Genomic DNA, 21,621 nt, shown 5'->3' on the forward strand with positions numbered 1-21,621 from the left:
GTCCTCTTTGGATAAAGTGATCAGAGAAACTCTCCTACAATTGTAGTCAAAGAACAGGGAACCAGCTGGCTCACATCACTCACACATAAATGCCTGTTTTCCCAAGTTTAGGGGATCGGAGTCCACAGATGGTGCCCTTAAAAAGATGAAAACTTGGTGACATATCTTTTATGAGGTATGCATTAGAGGAGAAAGAAAGTTCCCACAGGGCTGTGACTGCCCATGACAGTTGGGGGGACTGTAAAAGGAGCCAGTGGCAGGCCAGAAGTCTAAAGAAAGCTGACTCTCAATGTTCATCCACTGGGTGCTTGCCATAAAGGTGGCATTTTATGCTCTAACTCGGTTTTGGAGGGGAATTTAGCATAGGAAGGGAATCTGTCATGGGGGCTGTTATTTCCTGAGTCTACCAAAGTATAGACAATGGTTCCCTCACCCATTTTAAAAGAAGGCATTAGATCTCCTAGAAATATACAAGCCACGATCTTGACTCCCTGCTCTACATCAAAGAGGAGACTTTCGGAAGACTTACGGAGAAGACTGTCTTTCAGAACAGCTTTCAGTGTCTCCTCTTTTGAGAAGAACAGAAGAGAGCAAGGTCTCTACCCTTGAGAAGAAGCAAGTGTGAGAGAGGTGAGGGGTAGGTGCCCACAGGCCAGGTTGGTGTCTGACGTGACAGTGCTTATCTCCTGAACATACAGGTGAAGACCTATTGTAACCTTGAAACTAGACAGGAGTTTAAGTTATCCTGCTACAAGAGAGCCAGGCTGCAGGCTGGTAAAGATGCCTTTCCCAGATCTGTCCAAGGTACACACTGAGGAGAAGCAAGGAGGGGTGGGGAACCCACTTTCCCAGAGGCTGGAAGGGCCAAGTGTATGTGGACTTCCAAGGAAAACACCAAGAAAAGAACCGGGTGAGAGATACCTGGATTAGAAGCCCTTGGCAAGAGGGCTATTACAGGTGAGGAGACATCCAGAGTCAGCTCCTATGGCAGAATAAAAAGATGAGAAGACTCCATGATTGGCCAGCAGGGACAGACAGGAGCAAGAGTAGAAATAGGGGTAATGCACAGCCAAATACTGTGGAGCTTTGGGAATCCTCCAGGAAGGTGTGAGGGAAGGATTGTAGGAGCCAGAAGGGTCAAGGACACCACAAAACACAGCCCACAGAATCAACTAAACAGTGCTCATGGGGCCTCACGGAGAGCCCACACCAACAATCAGAGAGCCTATATGGGTCTGTCTTATGACCTCAGAATATATATTATGGTTGTGTGGCTTGGTCTTCATGTGGGACTCCTAACAGTGGGAGCAGGGGCTGTCTCTGACTCTTTTGCCTGCCTTTGAGACCCTTTTCCTTCCCCTGGGTTGTCTCATCCAGTCTTAATTTGAGGGTTTGTGTCCAGTCTTAGTTCGGCTTGTTATTCCCTGTCCGGTCATTATCCCCCTGGGAGGTCTGCCCTTCTTTGAACAGAGGAGGAGTGGATCTGTGGAGGAGGGAGATGGGAGAGGGCAGGGAGGAGAAGAAGGAGGGGAAACTGTGGTTGGGATGTTATACATGAGAGAAGAATAAATAAAAATTTAAAAAATAGGAACAATGAAAAACTGATAAAAAGAGTTTCTTGGGAAAGAAAACACAAAGAGTTGCTATGGGTTGAATTGTGTCCCTGAAAAGCTTTGTTGAATCTCTAACCCCTCAGCTCCCAAGGCTATGATCTGACTGTGAGAGGAAGTGTGGTTGATGCAGTTAGTTAAGTGAGCAGGATCAGGTTTTGCCCAATAGGTGTTCTCAGAAGAGTGGAATTTGGGCACAGCTACGAAGGGTGCTGTGAGGCCACAGAGGCAGACTGAAGTGATGCAGACACAGTCAAAGTTAACTTGGTCTCCCAGAGCTGCCGGAGGTGAGGAAGGTTCTAGAGACACCAGAGGAATATATTCCTGCCAAGACGTTGACTTTGGACCACAAGCTTCCAGAACTAAAGAATTAGACTTATGTTGTGGATCACCCTGGTACTGTTTGTAGTTTGATGTTAATTCAGCTTTCCTAGGAGTGGCTGCCTGGGAGGAGTAGTGAATCCTGTACTCAGGACTTCATGTGACCCTTCTAATGAATAAAGAAACCAATCACTGGCTGAGTAGGTGGGACTTCCAGGTGGAGGGAGGAAGGGAAGAGGCAGGAGAGAGACACAGGCTTTTGGGACGGGGACAGTGGAAGGACAAGATGTAGATATTAATGATCCCTGATGATTTAGATTTAATATGGCTTACAAGATTAGGAATCTAGTTGTTGTGCCCAGTAATTGATTTACTATTGATTCTGAACTAAGTTTGTGTGGTATTTTCCTTCACGTGGCGGCTTGACTGGGTTCCAGAGAGAAAGGTACAGTGACAAAGCGTGGGTTTGCCAGAAGTGCACCCCTAAAGGCCCTGGGAATTTTGCAGCATGGGGCTGGTGTGGCAATGATCCACCAGTGGGAACTTAGCAAGCTGGGCGGGGAGATTTTGGAGTTCTGAGTCAGTCTCCACGAGATGAGAACAGGCTGGCCAGCCCACCTGGGCCTGCCAGAGTAGCGTGAATTGCATTTAAAAAAAAAAAAAACTATTTCCTGCAACAGACTTACATGCTGTGAACTACAGTCTGTAGGACTTTTCCAGGCCTAGCCATTAGCATGAGAGCCAATGCTTAGACGTCAGTCATACAACAGGAGCCCAGGGCCAGGTGTTCCAACAGGAGTCAGTCAAGATGCATTCTCCTCACATTTTCCTCCTGGTTCACTTTGCTCCCAGTCGTAGAGAAGCCAGGCACAGCACGTGTAATTGTTAGGTTTTTAATGTCAACTTGACACAGTGTAGAATCACCTGGAACAAGGACCCTCGGGAATGTCTTGAAGAAAGTCTCCTGATTACGGTAACTGCCTGAGATGCCTTGCCAACTGTGGGTGGCAACATGACTTAGCAAGGAGACTCTGAAGTGTGTGAGACCCTTGTGGAGAAGGTGAGCTGAGCACAAGCTGTCTTTTCTTGGCTATGGAGATACTATGGCCAGCTGTCTCAAGCTCCTCGTGTGGCGACTTCTCTGCAGTCATCAACTGTAACCTGGAACTCTGAGTTAAAATAAATCCCTTGACCTCTAAGTTACTTTTTTATTCCAGGTCATAGCAATAGAAAAGGAACTAAGACAGAAGGCACCGAGGGGCGAGATGGTTGAAAGATGGTTCTATCCCTGCATCTGGATGGCTGGAGGTGAGGGAAGAGAAACTTCTTTGAGATGGACCTGAGGGCTGAGGGTGTAGTTCAGTTGGTAGTTCGCTTGCCTGGCATGCATAATGTCTAGGTTTGACCCTCAGTATCACATAAACCAGGCATGGTGGTGCACACCTATAATCCTAGCTCTTAGAAGGCAGAGGCAAAGTATTAGAAGTTCAAGGTCCTCTGAGATCTTTTTACCATCCTGACAATGACCCAAACAAGTTATTTTCCACACCAAGAGTGAGGGCATTGTCTTAAAGACTCAAGAATGGAAAAGATTTCAGCAGGAAACATTTAGGTAGAAACATTTGATGGGCACTGGGCCAGTTTCCTCTTAAACTCTCCTTGCCCCATGCATCAAGAACCTGGGTCTGCAGAAGCAGGAGGCAGGAGGGTTGCTCAGATTTCCATCATCTCTAGGGCTTCTTTCTCCATCGACATGGCTGTGAACTTGTTCAGCTTTACTGAGATGGTGACTCCTGTTCTCCATGGACTGATGCTTAACCTAAGACCCAGGTCAGCAAGGGAAGTGATCCAGACCTCAAGGAATGTTGAAACACTTGGCGGGGGGCAACAGTGTTGTTCCCTGGAGGCTGGCCAGCACACGGTACACAATGGCCAAAGCACTGATCCTGAGCTGAGGAAACGCTTTCCAGGGGGACAATCCCCTGGGACCAGCTTGTGTACTGCGTACGCTGGTGTCCACAGACAAGGACTTTCTTCCTGCTAGAGAATCGGAGGCTTCAGACCAGCAGAATGCTGGGAGACTTTGCTCCAGTGGGACACTCCCTCAAGGTGAGTTATTCTGCCATCAGAATTGAGGACAGAAGCAGATTCCTATCTCCTCTCTGAATCTCAAGACAAAATGAGTCTCGATAAAGAGATTTGGCTATCTACCAAAACGAGCTGAAAGCTGTTCATGGGAGAAGAACCTTAGGGCATCTAGGGATAGTTGATGGCTACCTGGATTTTTGTATTTTGTCAGGTACAGTGCATCCAGAGGTAAAGGACTTTCTTCTGAGTCATGTTGCTGGTCACAATGGGTTCCACCTTTGGAGATGCTATAAGGTTGAGCTTCATCTTAGTTTCATAAAGAATTCCAAGGGTTAGAAGGTTAGGCTTAGTAGAAGTCTACAGCAAAGTTTGCACAGTGTATCCCTGACTCTGAGGGAGAGGAGCTTGCAGCCATAATTCACAACCTTTACAAAGCAAATGACTCATGCCAGGGCTCCTATAGGCACACCCAGGGATCCAGATACATCAGAAAGCACATGACCACTAGGAGCCAAAGAGCACAAGGCCCCCATGTCTTTCTGCAGAGCCTTAGCCCACTTCCTAACTGGAACTGGTTTGCTAAGCACTTTTGCTCATGAAAATCCCACCCACTGGAATGTTGTCTTGCTCTCGCTGTTTTGTTTTCATTCTTGTTTGTTTGGTTTTTACTTGCAGTCTTTTTAGATAACACACTCTTCATAATTACTAAAGTGATATACAACTTCCCATAAAACGGGGACATGTGTACAGATGCAAATCACCCCGCCCACCAGGATGGTTATCATAAAAACCAGACAATAACAGACGTCAACCAGGTGTGGACACCTGCAGGAATCACACACCAGGAAACCAGGGCACTTCTGCTATAAAGAAGAGTTCAGCTGAAGAAGAGCTAACAAAATGCAGAAAGGTCATTCCCAGGAATAAATATGCCCAAGAAAAATGAAACATATCCATGGAAGATGTTGTCTGTGGATGTGTAGCACAAGCAACTTAAGCTTATCGCCAACTAACTTACAATAAATGAGACTCAGACTATAGTTCTTTTATTTAGCTTTATTACGGCTAACCCCTAATCTACTCTTCTAATTATTGGCCTGGCTACAGTCCCAGTGGTGTAATCCAGGTACTTGCTGTTTCTCCTGGCCATGTGCTCATGGTCCATCTCACCCCGTGGCAACTTCCTCCTTCTCCCCTCTTCTTCCTCCTTCCCCTCTCATCTCTCTCCCCCAACCAGGTCACTCCAATGTCTAATCCCTGCAGTAATTGGCTGTAGCCAATCATATTTAACCAACAGTTTTAAATCAAGGAACAAGGTTTGCACAACAAAAACTTGTAAACATGAGAAGTCACTTGTAGGCTTAGACTTTTAGGTATAGAATTTACCATCACAGTACATAGCAACAGAACAAACTCCAACACAGATGTCCTCTCCAGGGTGATTCTTAACAGCCCCAAATGGAAGCAGCACAGATGGCCATGGGAGGGTATGGTGTATCCATACAACTAATGTTACTCAGGCAAAAAGGAGTGAAACACTGATGCAGGCTATCATGTGGGCCAACCTTGAGAATACTGGGCTCAGAGAAAGCAGCCAGTTGCGAAGGACTGTGCGCTGTAGAATTCCAGGCTCAGGGAATAACTGGAAGAAACCGATCATAACAGTATGTAGGTTAGTGGCCGCTAAGGTCTGTGTTTGTTGGGTTGGTGAGTGGCTAAGAATGAGTAGATGTCTTTCCTGATATTACAAGAATGCCATGAAATGGATTCTGGCCATTATTGCATAGCTTTGTCAATATCCTAGGAGATCTTGAATGTATACTCTACCCGGATGCTTTGTATGGTATGAGAGATGTATGTCAATGAAGCTATTGTAAAAATCATAAAACATTTCTACACAGTAACTTTCATACAGATGCTGGCAACAGCTTCGTTCTTTTCAAAAATTAATTAGTCAATTAATTTTAATTAATTTTCCTCAACTTCCCTTCCCCCAACAACTAATATTTATATTCTTAATTGTCAAATCTTTAAAACAACTAAGACGATTTCTGGACATATGGTGTCTACAACATGTGGAATTTCATTTAATGCACATAAGTCATAAAAAAACATGGACGGACCTCAAATACATGTCTCTAAGTGAAAGAAGAAAGTCTGCAAAGGTTTTGCTGTGTAGGATCCCTGTTGACATTCTGAGAAAATCCCTGCTCTGGAAAAGGTAACACCGTGGAGACAGTAAGAAGAAGTATGTCCAGGGACTAGGGAGGAGGGAGTGGACAGGTGGAGCACAGCAGGCTTTTGGAGGAGTGAAGGTACTCTATACAATGCTGCATCCATGGACACATAGCATTCTATATCCCTGAAAACCTAAAGAAGGTACAGCACCAAGGGTGAGCTCTCATGACCACTGTAGAGTTTGGGTGAGGTGAGCTTACCTGTCAGGCTTGTTGGCAGGTAGCAGCGTGGTGGGTAGGGAATAGCAGTGGTAATGGAGGTGAGGCTCATGGAAAGTAGAAAGTAGGGACTCTTAATAGTTTGTATTCAATGTTGGCACAAAGCTCAGACTAAATAGCCCTTTTTAAAATGCTATGTTTTTTTTTTTTTTTAAAAAAAATCAGATAGGTAGGGAAAAAAATCACTTAGCATCCTGACTGTGTACACTTACAAGATCATTCAACAGTGTGACTTGTGGTGAGGTCTCTGTGGATAACAGAGATGACCAAGTAACAATCCCCTTGAGGCAAGAAGGAAATCCAGTTCAGCATGAGTCAGTAGCTGGGGTTGGTTCAGACTCCTAGAGTCTGATACCAGGCAGTTTATTGTAGGCATATTTAAGTACAGTACAATTGTAAAAAAACGTTTTCTGGTGTAATATAACCCCGTGTGTACAAGAAAGCATAATTACATCGAAACTCTTCTCAAAGTACACGTCACTTTTTCCATGAGATCAGTTCGAACCAGTTCTACAGATAGGCTGCATGTGGTATTGTAAGGACCTAGGGGAGGATCTGGTGTGGTCTCAGTTATACAGACAATACAAAGGTCATTTAGACTATCATCTATCTCCAGTCCTAATTGTGGGAGTTTGTGGGAGTCAGGTTATGGCCTGGCCCCACAGATAGCACAGGGGTTACCTAGACTATTAGCCAACTCATTTTGGGCAGAAAACAGATTATACATCTTTTCCTTTGAAAAGACAACCCGTGTGTTCAATATTCTGGTTTCCCTGGTGCTATCTGTGAGCACAAGGACCTTTGTACTTCTAACAGTGACCAATATTACCAATATTCCTGGTGGTTTTGTAAGATTTCATTTTCTGTATAATTATAAATGCTGTTCCTTCTTCCCTTAAGCAACACATTTAAACACTTTTTTCTATGCCAGAAAAAGATTTCCCTATGTTCAAAAACAGCAGCATGGAACTGTATTCTATGGAGGCTCTCGAATTTATCTGAACATCTTGCATTTTAAAAGGCACTACATTTTGTGCTTTTTGGAGCATAGTGCTCTTTTTGAGCACTATGAAAAACATCCCTGGTCTTCAGAATTGATTCTTAACCACAATAAAGGGACAACCTTACATTGGATGCTTAGTAAAGGTTTGTGACTGAACCAAGTGTCTTGCAGATGTTGCCTCAATTGATGCTCAGAGACCCTAAGTTCTCAGTTGTTATCATTAATCCCACTTTTCAGGTGAAATCACAGACACTTGGAGATATTGATTTCCTGAGGGCATTGGTAAAAAGTCGAAGCTTTAACTAAATTTAAGATGACCTGATTTTAAAATTTGAGCTGTTATTTTGCACCGTTAGATATATTGAGTTCGCTTATAGATCTTTTAATTTTTAAAAACTTTCCTTCACATAGCTCTTCAGGAGAGTCATACTCATTTATTGTCACTCTAAAAAATATAAGCATTATACTTTCTTCTTATCTGCCCCCTCCACTACCTTCCCTTTCCCATCTCCCTCATCTGTCTCCCTTCCCTCTCTAACCCCAATGGCCTCTTCTTCTGCTTTTGTGACACACATAGTCCAATACCCTCTCTCTTGCTCCTCTCTGCTCCAATGAAAGGTTTTAACAGAAGACCTGGAGCTGTCAAACTGCCAGGGGGAAACAGGCTGCACCCTTGAAGATGCACACAGAAAAGGGTCTTTTTGAAAGGGACTCCAATCAGTCAGAGAGCAAAGCCAAGACTTGACAAATGGGACTACATGAGATTAAAAAGCACACAGCAAAGCAAGAAATCAACAGACTGAAGAGGAAGCCGACAGAATGGGAGAGTCTTTGCCAGCCATACACCTGACAGGTTTATCTCTAAAGTCTAGAAAAGATGTTCGAAAATCAAATGCTAATGAGAATGAGAGGAAGGAAGAAACCTTTATACACTGCTGGTAGGAGTGTAAAATAGTGTAGCCGTTATGGAAATCAGTATGGAGATTCCTCAAAAAAATTTTTTTTGGAGTTACCATAGCTCCAGCTAAACAATCGAGGGTATATGCCTGAAGGACCTCAAGTCAACACAGCACAGAGATAGTTGCACACTCACGATATTATTGCAGTTTTCACACTGGCCAAGATACCGAACCAGGGGTCCCATCACTAAATGGCTAGGCAAAGAAGACATGGTATAAACAGACAATGGAATTTTATCCAGCTACAGGAAATAAAATATTTACATTTGCAGGAAAATGGAGAGAACTTAAACAGTGTTATGCTAAGTGAACCAAGCCAGACTCAGACAAATAATGTCTACTTCCTCTCACATGCATGATCTAGATTTAAATATGTACGCGTGTATACACACGTGAATGTGTATGGCTAGGACATAAGGTGCAAAGATGACTATGTGAAGGGAGGAGCTGGTCAGTTGCTTTAAACCACCAAACATTTATGTGTATAATAAAACGTTATTCAGATCCAAGGGCGTGAGCTGTATCTCTCTTCCCAGAAGCATATGAAGTCACCAGTCACAGCAGACTCAGGCCTCAGTAATGCTGGCTGTAACCTTTAAAATGGTAGATGGTAGGTAACAGAGGTCGTTTATAGATGTCCTGAAGAAGGAGCCTGGTCCACAGCTGACCAGCATCTCAGAGATCTGCCCCCACCAAGGGCTTCTCTTTCGAAATGCTACCTGGTAAACCTTATTGGTCCCTAGGCCTTACTTTCAAAGCTCTTAGGATCCTGCATCCTCATCTCCCCCATAACTATGCTACCCCTGCCTTCCTTATGTGTTTATAGATTCCTTGTAGAGTACAAGGATGTAGATCAGTAGTTCTCAACCTTCCCAATGCTGTGACCCTTTAATACAGTTCCTCAACCCCAACCATGAAATTATTTTCATTGCTACTTCATAACTTTGCTACTGTTATGAATCGTAATCTAAACACCTATATTTTCTGATGGTCTTAAGCGGCTCCTGTGAAAGAGTCAGTAGACTCCAAAGGGCTTGAGACCCCCAGATTGAAAACCACCCGTGCAGAGCATTCACAAGGACGTTCAGATTTTGACCTTTAGGGGCCTGAAGATAGGAAACATGAGGTACAAGAATACTCTAGGGTTTCTTGCCAGCCTGTGGTATTCTCTAGACCTTCAGCCCCAGCAGGGCTCCCTCATAAACACAGATAGGAAAAGCAGTCTGGAGATTTCACCACTTATACCCAGACCAATAAAAAGGCCGTGGCTGCGTTCTTTCCCAGGGACTTCTAAGTATGCTGAACTGCCCGGAGAGCCCAGACAGCTGCTCTCATGATGGTTTGAGTAGTTTCTTTACCAAGTGCTCTATAGTTCCCACAGATGTTGAGGGCATCAGTGGAGATGCCATCTGCTGTTCTCAGTTCCTAATATCGGGCGGTAGAGGTGAACGTGGGGAGGATACGCGTAGTAAATGAGCCCGCTCCACCAACCTGCTTTTCAGCATCTCAGCTTACATCATCACTCGCTGCCTCCACTCAGGGCGCATTTCCATTGTCACCATGAGTTGGACGTACCCCTTTTAAAAGGCCCTGGCCAGTCTTATTCATTCTCTGTCTCTCGGACTCTCTGTCCGTCTGTCTCTATCTCTCATGTCCCCACTCGGAGATGGCATTTTACTCCCCATGCCGCAATAAACCTCTTGGGTTAGATCCGTTGTGAGGCATGACCAGCACGGTGCCTCCGCCCTGGACCTGCTGAAGGTACCCTATCTGCTTTTTCCCAAGACTGCATCTGGAGGAATTCTGCCTCATGTTTCTCCATCTTCCATCTCATAAAGTTGTTCCACAGTATAGGCTTGAACTAAAAGCCCACCTTTTTTATTGTCATTCCCTTTTATGTTTTTTTTTTTTTTAAGATTTATTTATTCATTATGTACAGTGTTCTGTCTGCATGTATGCCTACAGACCAGAAGAGGGCACCAGATCTCATTATAGATGGTTATGAGCCCCCATGGAACCACTGGGAAGTGAACTCATGACCTCTGAAGAGACCCCTAACCACTGAGCCATGCCTCCAGCTTTTATGTGTCACCTTGTGTGGCTAGCTGTCATGTTTTAGACTGTAGGAGTCTTGCTTAGTCTCCTGCTGGAGAGGACAGGCTAGACTGTACAGCTGTTACTTGGAAGGAAACACAGCCAGACAACATGAGTGTTGCTTCTCCTTGGGAGCAGCCAGAGCTCATCATTTCTAAGTGGGCTCCATCTGTAGTATCAACTTGAGAAAGTCCAGCAGCACAGGAGTTTTCCTAAGGAGACCTTGCTTCAGTCTGGGCTTGGTTTATGCTTCTATTCATAGGAGCTGGCCCTTTCTCAATCACTATTGTGTGGTTGATACCAACCCCATCTTGTAATGTCGCTTCTGACCTTGAATGGAGCAGTGTTGCCACCCTATACAGTCTGCCACTGGCGTCAGGCAAACAGACATCATCTCTACCAAATCTGCATGATTTTAGGGGCTGCCTTATCCTCTCAGGACCCTAGGCGCCTCATTTAGAAACCTGAGATAAGTTTGTCCTTGGGTTGCAGATGAACACGGTATGTGGCTCACAGCCCCGTGCCTGCACAGTAGGTCACACATAAGTCTCTTTTCTTCACCATGCTAGTCTCTGAATAGCAAGCTGATACTTAAACAGTCCCATAGGAGTGGAGGGGTCTATAACCTTCCTTGGATCTGATGGTCCTGTCTGCTCTGTGGACAGAGCCATGGGCTAAATGGCCAGCATAGTCCTTAGTAGCACAGACGGGTTGTAGATAGTGTTCATGGGCTGACGATGCTGTGCATTCTGATTCCAAAGCACCTGAACTTCATTCTTCCTGTGCCACTGACCATATCATGTCACTAGGCGCTTTTAGCTTTTTTTTTTTTTTTTTTTTTTTTAACTGTCTCATCTATAAAAAAGGACATGATTCTGACAGTACCTCCCTGAGAAAGGATGAGTGTGGAAGGAACAGTCTCACATACCCACAGTACTATAGCAGAGTGCAGATACAATTACAGCACTCTACAAATGCAAAGCAATATTGACTACTGGGACCTCAGGAGCCACCCTGGCCATGCAATGAGGTCATGGGATGGGCTCTTGGCTAATCCTAAGTGGCTAGCTAAAATGAGAGCTTTCTGTCACTGGAGTCTAACAAGAGAAAGGGAACGTGGATCTAAGATGAAGTCTGAGGACTGGGAAGACGCTCTGCAGAGCCAAGACTGAGATTCTAGCTCCTGGGTAGGAGCCACTTCAGCACTATGATACTGACTCAGCTTCCCAACAGGAGTTTGGAAGTGCAGGGGAGGGGCAGGATTATTTTGTAGCCTAATTAGTAGGAAGTTACATGCCCTCTGCAAAGTGGAGTCAAAGACTACCTTAGGATCACTCCTCTGTGTTAAATTGACAGAACTAACTACTTCCGTTTTAATTAGGAAGTGTCCGGACTTAATCTATGGTGACACCAGGGTGTTCTCCCTCAGGATGGTGAGGAGATACCAACCTGGAGTCCATAGGTCAGAAGCCTGCATCTGGGTGAGCCTCTGCCACCAGGATGAGAGTGATCTAGGATGGACCATCTCCCATTTCCAGGTCTTTAAAAAAATAGATTATTTGGGGATTTCACATAACACACCCCATTATTCTCAATTCTCTGTCCTCCCATGTCTCCCCTACCCATGTGGCCTCCTCTCCCCCCAGAAAAGATTTAAAAAAAAAAAAAAGGAGTCCAAACAAACGAGTCCAATTTATGCTGCCCGTAAGTGCTGAGCACAGTCAAACTTCCAATGGCCATCTCCCTAGAGAAAAATGGTAAGGAAATCCTTATCACAAATTTTAAGAGTTCCCTTTGACAGATTCTTGCCTAGGTTGTCAGTTTTTTTTTTCAGGGGGATGAGGGCGAGGCTTGTCACGGAATTCTTCCATGTCTCTCTTTTTCACCTGTGGAGTCTGCAGGCACAGATGCCTCTGCAGGAGCGGCTTCCTTGTCCTGTGCAGTAGGAACACAGAGCATGGGCTTCCACTTGGTGTCTTTCTGGTCTCAAAAGTGAGAATAATCAAGTCTGTTCAGTCCACTAACTCACATAATCAATAAAAACTGAATCCAGAAAGTATTGGGTCATACAAAAATATCAGGGTTGGACATTGTTGCTTTCTGGGGGCCCCCACCTTCCAAGAGAGTGTTTTTCTCTTTGTTTATTATTTTCCACAAGTCTTTCAGATAACACAGAGAAATAAATATACATTGTTCCATAGTGAGTTTCAGTTTTTTGTTTTTGTTTTTTTTTTTTTTTTTGAGACAAGGTCTCACTGTATTTCTCAGGCTATCTTTGAACCCCTGGCCTCAAGCAATCCTTTTCGCTTGGCCTGGCAGATAGCAGGGGGTATAGGGAGTATAGTAGACTACATACTACTGCAGCCAGCTCAATTAGAGCAGTTTCTTTTCTCTAAGACTTATTTATTTCTATGTTGTGTATATAAGTATTTTGCCTGCATGTAAACTGCACACAGGCCTGGTGCCTCAGGAGACCAGAAGAGGGCACCAGATCTCCTAGAACTGGAGTTACAAGTAACCAAAGATAGCCTCGAACTCTTTGTCCTCCCAACTGCTAGGATTATACATGCATTGACAGGGCGCTCCTGCAGTAGCCAAGGCCTACAGTGCAGGGCAGGGCCTAATGTAACTTCAGGCATTCCAGAGTGCAGCTGGCCTGGCACTGGCCATTCACAGCCTCTGCCTCCACTCACTTCACATACATACACACTGCCTTCTTTTGCTGTTGAATGTCTCCTCCTGGTAGCTGCCTCCCTTGGTCTTTCCCTGGTGGTATTTAGGGTTGGTAGGTTCCAGGTCATTGTTTATGCTCAGGATAAATGAATTTTTTTTTTTTGAACTATGAGACATGCTCCACCATCAGAGTATGAAATCAATTTAGCACATTAAGACCAGCGTCAAAAAAACTACAAACAACATACTCAAGTAAATTCAAGTATTCTATCTAGGTTTACTTTTAGATATAACCATGCATTTCTCAGGGTTGCAATGGAATTTATTTCTTATTATGGATGCAGTCAACATTCTTGGAAAATGCTGCTTTTAGTGCAGTCATAGGGCCTGGGTCCAATTTAGCACTTCTAGTTAGTGTGAGGAACGTTTCCAGCTGCAGATGGAAATAGTCTAGGGAACTTTCTGGTTAGAGGACAGGCATGGGTTAGCAAGTCATCCGCCTCTTCCTTGTTTCGTCTTTAACATGAGTGTGATACTTTGACATGCAGCAACCACCTTGAGACCAATGGGGACACTGTTGGCTCTGTAACCAGTGTGGCCAGACAGCCATGATGAAGCTTCTCCCTGTGTGAGACACTCTGCCCCAACTGACTGCTTGCTAAAAACTGTAGGAGTTTCCTCACCTACCACGCGCAGCTGTGCAAGAGTTCAGTCTTAAATGCCTTCTTTGCCACAGGGTGTAGCCCGCTGTGTTTAGCCCTGCCACACACTCTCCCTGTGCCTGAAGGTTCTTCCTGTGCCGACTCTGTATCTACAGTTGCAGTGACATATTTGATTCATCGGCGTCACTCCACATCATTTCCCAAGGCAGTAAGAGCACTGCGGATACATACTTTTTAGGTGAATTTGACAAAACAGGCAAGACAGGCCATTGGTATCTTAGACTGGAAGACAGGAGAGCAAAGAGATATTTTTCAGTAGGCATCCCTGTGCCTCACTGCATCACTTAAATGGGCAGCCATGCTGGACGTGGGTGCTATTTCTACTAAGCTTATAAGGGAGGAAGCCTCAGATAGGTGGGGAGCTTGACCTATGTCCTTCACTGGGGTAGATGTGACACTGCTGGTCGTCAGACTCGGGTCCTTCTGATTTTAAAGCCCAGCTTGTTCTACGGCCTTCAGCAAGCAGCCTTCCAGAAAACAAAACAAAAAAACAAAACAAAACAAGATTTGCTTTTGCGAAAAGAAGACCAAGCTCTTAATATCTGAGTTACTCCTCAGAAAGGATGTCCAGGTCTTCAGAAAGCCTCCAAGAGAGTATAAATCGGGGGGACATCTTTCCCTGAGGACTCTACCCTCGGTGATCTTCGGGATGAAGGCTGGTGGCTTCTAGGAGTACAGGGGTTGGAAAGGAGCCAGGGAGTTGGTTCAGCTTTCTCATTGATCGTTTCTCTTTTCTGAAGTATGTGCCGTGGCTTTACTTGGCTTGCTGTCTAAACACACAGAGTTCAGTGGGTATCTCTGGTTAGACCCATTGAAGTCATTTAATTTTTAATATTTAATAATTATTTAATAATTTATATTTAATCATATATTTAATAATTATGTAATTATTAAGTGGGGAGCTGGGTGGAGGCAAGTGAAATTTACCATAGAATAGCAAGTTGGGAGAATCTTCAGGTTAGCTAACTAGTTAAGGTGTGGGAGCTTCTATGCTTGCTGCAGAAGAGAAAGCAAAAGTTTAGTACAGCCAGGAAGTCCTCCAGTACTCTCCAGTTTGGCTTCTTCAGAAGGTGTTTTTTCCCCTAGCCTCCTTCCTCTCCTCCTCCTCTTCTTTTTCCTCCTTGTCTTCTTTGTTTTTGTTTTTGTTTTCTGAGACAGGGTTTCTCTGTGTAGCTCTGGCTATCCTGGAACTCACTCTGTAGACCAGACTGGCCCTGATCTCAGAAATCCGCCTGCCTCTGCCTCCTGAATGCTGGGATTAAAAGTGTGCATTACCACCAGAGCCTGGCTTCTCATCCCCTCCCCCATCTACATCCAGAGCTCTTGCTTAGCATTTGCTCTTTTCCATCCTGAGCAGTTTTTCCTCAGAGACATGCCACATGAGAGACACTTCATGAATCCACTCTTAAGCTTCCTACCAAAGCTCTTGCATTTAACATGCTAACATTTTTCTTTTTTTGTTAATAGCCTGAGTGGGTCAGCCCACTCAGGGCCTGACCTACCTTGGGTGGGGCAAGGAACTTCTACCTGTGTGAACTCATTCTGATGCCCTAAAAGCTGAGTTGAACCTTCATCAATATTTTTTTAATAACTAAAAAATGTTAACACTGAGAAGAAAAAGATGTATAATGAAGCGGAGAACTAGAGGGATGGCTCAGCAGTTCAGAGCACTGACTTCTTGTTTAGTTCCTAGGACCGACATTAGGCCTATAACTCCAAGTCCCAGAAATCTGCCATCCTCTTCTGCCTTTGTAGATATCCATGTACATGTGTTTTTGCACACACACACACACACACACACACACACACACACACACACACATACTTAAAAAGAAACGAGAATTGTAAAGACAGTGAGAGGAATACTTAGAGCTTCACCATCTAGCTTAGAGTCTGTTTCCCTTCAAACTGTTACTGGTAATATATGCATAGGTCAAGGTGTTCCCATGTAAATATATCACAACAGGAATCTCTCATATATGCTGGCTTATAGCATGTTCTTCATATTTTACATGTGGTGGGCATTCATCCATGCCAATAATTTAAAGTACTTTCAATAGCTCTGTAGAATTCCATGTACAGCCAGATCATAATTTGAGGAGTTCCTTTACTCTGATCATGTTTCTGATTATTTCCTTGAGGTCCTTTCCTGAATCTGTAATTCCTTCTACAAGTAAGTTCTGACTTACAAGGGAGTAGCTGCCTAAATACCTTGCACAAGCAGCAAGGGGCTGGGTGTGCCCAGAGCCCACACTCTCAGCAGCCCTGGCATGCATGATTGGCCTACTAACTCTTGCTAGCTTGCGCGTGCACACACACAGAGGTGAGTGTAAGTGCCTGTGGAGTCCAGAAGAGGGCATCAGATCCCATGAAACTGGAGTTACAAATGGTTATGAGCCACCTAATATGGGTGCCCAGAATAACTTGGGTCCTTGGGTCCTCTGGAAGATCAATAGATACTTTTAACCATGAAGTTATCTATCTCTCTATTTACCCTACTTAAAAAAAAAAATGGTCTTAGGTTTTTATCTATACTAAATCAGTATTACTTGAGGACCTGAACTAATAATACCTTTAAACTGTCTGAAATTTGCTTGAGCCAGAAAGAGCTTGCTCTCTCCACAGTTCATCCTCAGCATGAAGACAGCAGTGCTGAGAATACTCTGCCCATGAACTGGAAGTCCTCTTTTTTTTTTTGTTTTGTTTTGTTTTGTTTTTCGAGACAAGGTTTCCTCTGTGTAGCCCTTACTGTCCTGGAACTCACTTTGTAGACCAGGCTGGCCTCGAACTCAGAAGTCCGCCTGCCTCTGCCTCCTAGGTGCTGGGATTAAAGGCGTGCGCCACCACGCCGGGCTCTGGAAGTCCTTTATAGCAAGCAGCACCAGGCTTTTGTGGCGCCCGTCCTCCCCAGGCCGGCCATAGCATCTATTGGACCAGAGCTTCATCAGCCCTATTGGACACATCCTGCAGTGTCAAAAGAGAAGTCAGAGAGTCCACTTAAAAAAAATACAAACATCACCTAAGTCCATGATATTCTGCTCTCCGTTTAATGATTCCTTAGATAGAAAAAAAGACACTTCAACTGTATAAGCAGGATAGCCAGAACAATCCATTCTTAATCCAATTCTAAAACTAACATGTTGCAAAGACCATCTATGGAGAATTTGGATCATGTGAGAGTCAGAAATGTAAACTGACAGGAAAATACGGGGGATGGAAAACCACTTATCTGGGAATGTGTTTGTTGGAAAACGGTTAATGTGTGCTGGGGGAAGTTCTCGCACAGGCTTTTATACAGGGCTGTCTGAATGTCTAGCCCGCTCTGTAAGCAGATAGACCCTGTGAAATCTTGGCTCCAACCTCAGTGGCTTAATTGAGAAAAGGACTTTCTGAACCTTGGTTTCCACATCTGCAAAGTGTGTGTGTGTGGGGGGGGGTTTGCAGGGACACAGTGCAGAAGAAATAAGGGACTGGACTATAGGAGCCTTGCATGGTGGCTGGAGTAGAAGTTTAGTAAGTATTGGGTTAACCATCATGACTAACCCTGCAAGACAAAGCTAGGAGACAATTGATGAGAGGTACTGGGAAGATGTTTGCCTCGGGGAAGGGTTGGATGTTTTGTTAGAGGTGCTTTAGTAATGGGACTTCTACCAGCTCAAAGCTTAAGTAGTCTCTAAGCTTATGTTTGAGGGCAAAGTGAATCAGATAGTAAGGGAAAGAAGGCCATATTTATTCTTTTGTACTTTTCAATTCAAGATGGTGGTATGCCTCGACTCTCAGATATCCCTCAAAGGCCTGGTCCCCGGTTGGTGCTGTTGAGGGAACACTGGGAATGTGGAGCCTTGTGGGAGGTGTGTTGTATTTGGAGGTGCACTGTATTTTGGAGGCAGGCCCTTGAAAGTGACTGTGAAACCCATGCACCTTTTTCTCTTAATTTTAGCTCTCTGATTGTGAGGTAAGCAGCCTTGCTTTGCCTCATGTACCTGCCATGAGGTGCTGCTTTACCACAGGCCCAAAGCAACAGGGAAAATTGACCATGGATTGGAACATGGAAACTTGAAGCCAAGAAAACCTTTGCATATTGGACTGAGGCATTGTCTATAACAGTAGCAAGCTGAGCACTCTGGGTGGAACCTGAACTGGTATGGTTTTACTTCATCTTACCAATGCTTTAGCAACCCGGCCTTCCGCTCTGCCCCACAGGAGACAGCTCAGCTCATTCTGGTGTACAGCATGGGGTTCACAGACCATGGTCTTTCTTTGGTCTCATAGAAATGTTTGTCCTCCACTATGGCCCGTGAGCAAGGCCAGCTTGACTCTGGAGTCACTCCTGCAGCATGGCAGATTTGAAGAGGGTTCATCATGTGATCGTCCAATGAGAAACAAAAATCAGATAAAAGTTTGGCTTTCCACGTGGTGTCCACGTTGAAGTAAATGAACCAAGCCTGGGGTCAGGATCCTCTTTTTGGATTCACCAAGGGACATTGGAAGGCACCTTCAGGACAGTCTGGAGTCTTGACACTGCCAGAGTATGGCCCCAGGTCTGCATGAGCCCACTGCATTCCACGCAGACAACCCACTAGCCTCCTTGATCCCCTGGCTCTGCACTGGGTACCCACACCAGCGCTATCTTAGCTTCTCTGGTCCTTAGGCTGGTGTGGATGCCCCCAGCAGTTTCCATACAGGGGCCTCCTTTTCCCAACCCTTCTCTTGCAGAACACAGCTGATGGCACAGGCCAAGACTGTAGAAAGGGGTTCAAGGTCCTGCTCTGCCTCCTGTGTGGTGGGTACACGTTACTCTTCCTTTCCAGATTGTGTTTCTAGCTGTGGGATGGGACAACAGCATGCACTCCATAGGGGGATGAAGATGAAATGACGTGGCAGCTGAGAACCACACTGTGCCGTCACACAAACCTCCAACAGCTATTAGGCGTCAGTTCTTTGGGAGGTCAGCAGCCTGCCTGCCTTAACACCCTGACCTGATCATAGCAGCTTCTTCACTTATCCTCTGTATAAGTGAACTGAACGTCCCACAGGAGCTCCCCTCTCTCCAGCCTCTGATGGGATCAGGGACAGAATCCTCAGCCAGGCATTAGGGACTCTCAAACCCTGTCTCCATACAGAGCCACTGCCACCTCCTACCAGAGCCTTTCTCTTTGTGAGTTCAGTAGTAGCTTGCTCTCAATACGCACAGTGCGTGTGTGCGTGTGCGTGTGTGTGTAGGGGCCAAGGCTGTGCTGTAGACATACTGAGTGCTCTTCCATCTTCAGTGACAACTACCTTACCCTCCCTTCCCTTTCCCTCAGCCCTAGTCTAATAAGGCACCTTAAGTGTACGTCCCTCGAAGTGGCTCTTTTTAGATTCTCACAACCGGTACTGTCTGTCTCTATCAGAACCTGAGGGTACCAGGGATGCAGCACCGTCTAAAGTGGTCTCCTGTGACCAGTGTCTGCAGATAGGGACAAGAGTGTCTCATTGTCAGGTGTGCATTTAGCGGCCACTTCCCTTACCCACTAGACAAGATCCACTCACAACCATACAGCAGAACTTGTTCATTTTCATGCCTCAAAGTAACTGGGGCAGTAATGCCTATGAGCTTTCCAGTGCATTGCACTGGCCTTGTTAACTCTAACAGCACCTCTGACTTTCCCAGTATGTACCTGTGATGACAGGACCCTCATGAACTCCTTAGTTTCCTCATTGCTAGAGGAAACCTTGTAGGTTCAAAGCAAAACTCTACCAGCTGATGCTCAGTCTTCTGTTCTCAAGAGCAGCCTCACCGGCCACAGAAGGCCCCGCCTCTCACTACCTTGCTCATGGTTCTTTTCCTAGGATAGTTTAATCAGTCATATCTTGTTTGTTCACCAGTCCCTGGGAACTCAGTTTCCCCATCCTTGAAACAAACATTTGAGAATCACTAAGACCTTCTCACTGTGCCCATTTCTTCCGAGTGACTCACACCTCCCTCCATCACCGACACTCTTTCCCTCACTAGGTGTTTTACAAGAAAACACTCTAAATCAGTGGTTCTCAACCTGTGGGGCCCAACCCCGTTGGGGGGGGGTGTCAAATGACCTTTTCACAGGGGTCACCTAAGACCACTGGAAAACCTATTTATATTACAATTCAGAACACTAGTAAAATTATAGTTATGAAGTAGCAACAAAAATAATTTTATGGTTGTAGTCGCCACAACATTAAGAACTGTATTGAACTGTATAAAGGGTTGCAACATTTTGAAGGCTGAGAACCACTGCTCTAAAACACCCTGGCTGTCTAAGGCATTTAATGAATACCACATACCACACTGAACTGAACCACAGGGCTGTTTTTGACAACCACTGGCATGGCACCCTTAGCTTCTGAGGTTTTTACTGCTTTCTTGGCTCACTTTCTACTTCTTGCTGGGCCTCTGTATGTGTGTATGTGTGTGTGTGTATGTGTGTGTGTAGGTCAGAGACCAACTTGTGTGAATGGTTTCACCTCTTCCACTGTGTGGAGTCTGGGGATTGAATTCATATCGTCAGACTTCACAGCAAGTGGGTCTACCTGCTGAGCCATCTTGCTGGCTCCTTATACGTAAACTCTTACACATTCTTCCCTGACATAAAGGGCAAGAAATACCTGCTCATTAAGTCTGTGAACAAATCGGACTCCAATGTTCATCTCCTGGGCGTGTGGGTGTCAGCTCTGAAATACAGGGAGTAATGGCCCTTTCTGTTTCCTCTACTGACGACTCACGGTAAACAGGGACTCTACTGTCCACAGGGAGTGTTGCCGAAGCCTGAGTTTCAGAGATGGGTCTGACCCTCATCTCCTTTTCCTAATGCTATCAACAGACCTGTCTATCAGAGGCTGAGAACACAGGCGTTTCCTGAACTTCTTCTCTTCCATTAGAGTCTTGAGTACTCTAAGCCAATCAGCCATTTTCCTTTTCAGAGGCATCCTGGCCTGCAGTTCCTTGACCCTGCCACTCTGGGATGCTGTGCAATACACATGGCTGGGGAGAGCTACCAGCTTCTCAGGGTACCAAGGGGTGGGAAGGGACAGACTCGAAGGTGTGACTTACGGTATGACAGGCATAGATGTGAAAATGGCATATTCACCTCTAGACTCACAGTGAGGGACCATGAAGCTTGGCTGCAGTCCTGTACACAGCATGCAGGAAGGCCAGAGGCTAGCAGGCAACTAGCAGTATTCGGTGAAAAATCTTTTCCTCCACCTTCACCCCTTTTTAGAAAGCGCTGGGAAACTGCTATCAGGTGACCGTAAGCACACAGCACAGGGAAAGATCAGCCTGACACCACGATGTGAACTGTGCTATTCCTCAGTCTGCTTTACATACTGGACCGATGGCCAGTTGTGCCAGCAGGCAGGACCTTGCTGTCTCCTGCTATCCCTTGCTCCGGGCAGTTCCTGACAGAGGAAACAACTAAGAAATCACTGTGGGAAAACCACTTGGAGCTGAGGCATATGAAAGTAAAGTACTTGAAGGCAGTCTTGTGAACTCATCTCTGCTGGGTTAGCAGAGGTGGCAGGGCAGGTGGCACAGAGGGGTGAGGCAGATGCTGAGGAGCTGGTTAGAGCACACATTTTTCAAATGCTGCTACAAGACCACAGGGAGCCAAGATACATTCATCAATAGCATTTGGTACTTGGACCTGTAGGAAAAGCTAAAGTGGATCTGATGCATGC

The sequence above is a fragment of the Mus pahari genome, chromosome 13 (genome assembly GCF_900095145.1).
Source record: "Mus pahari chromosome 13, PAHARI_EIJ_v1.1, whole genome shotgun sequence".
Taxonomy (NCBI): domain Eukaryota; kingdom Metazoa; phylum Chordata; class Mammalia; order Rodentia; family Muridae; genus Mus; species Mus pahari.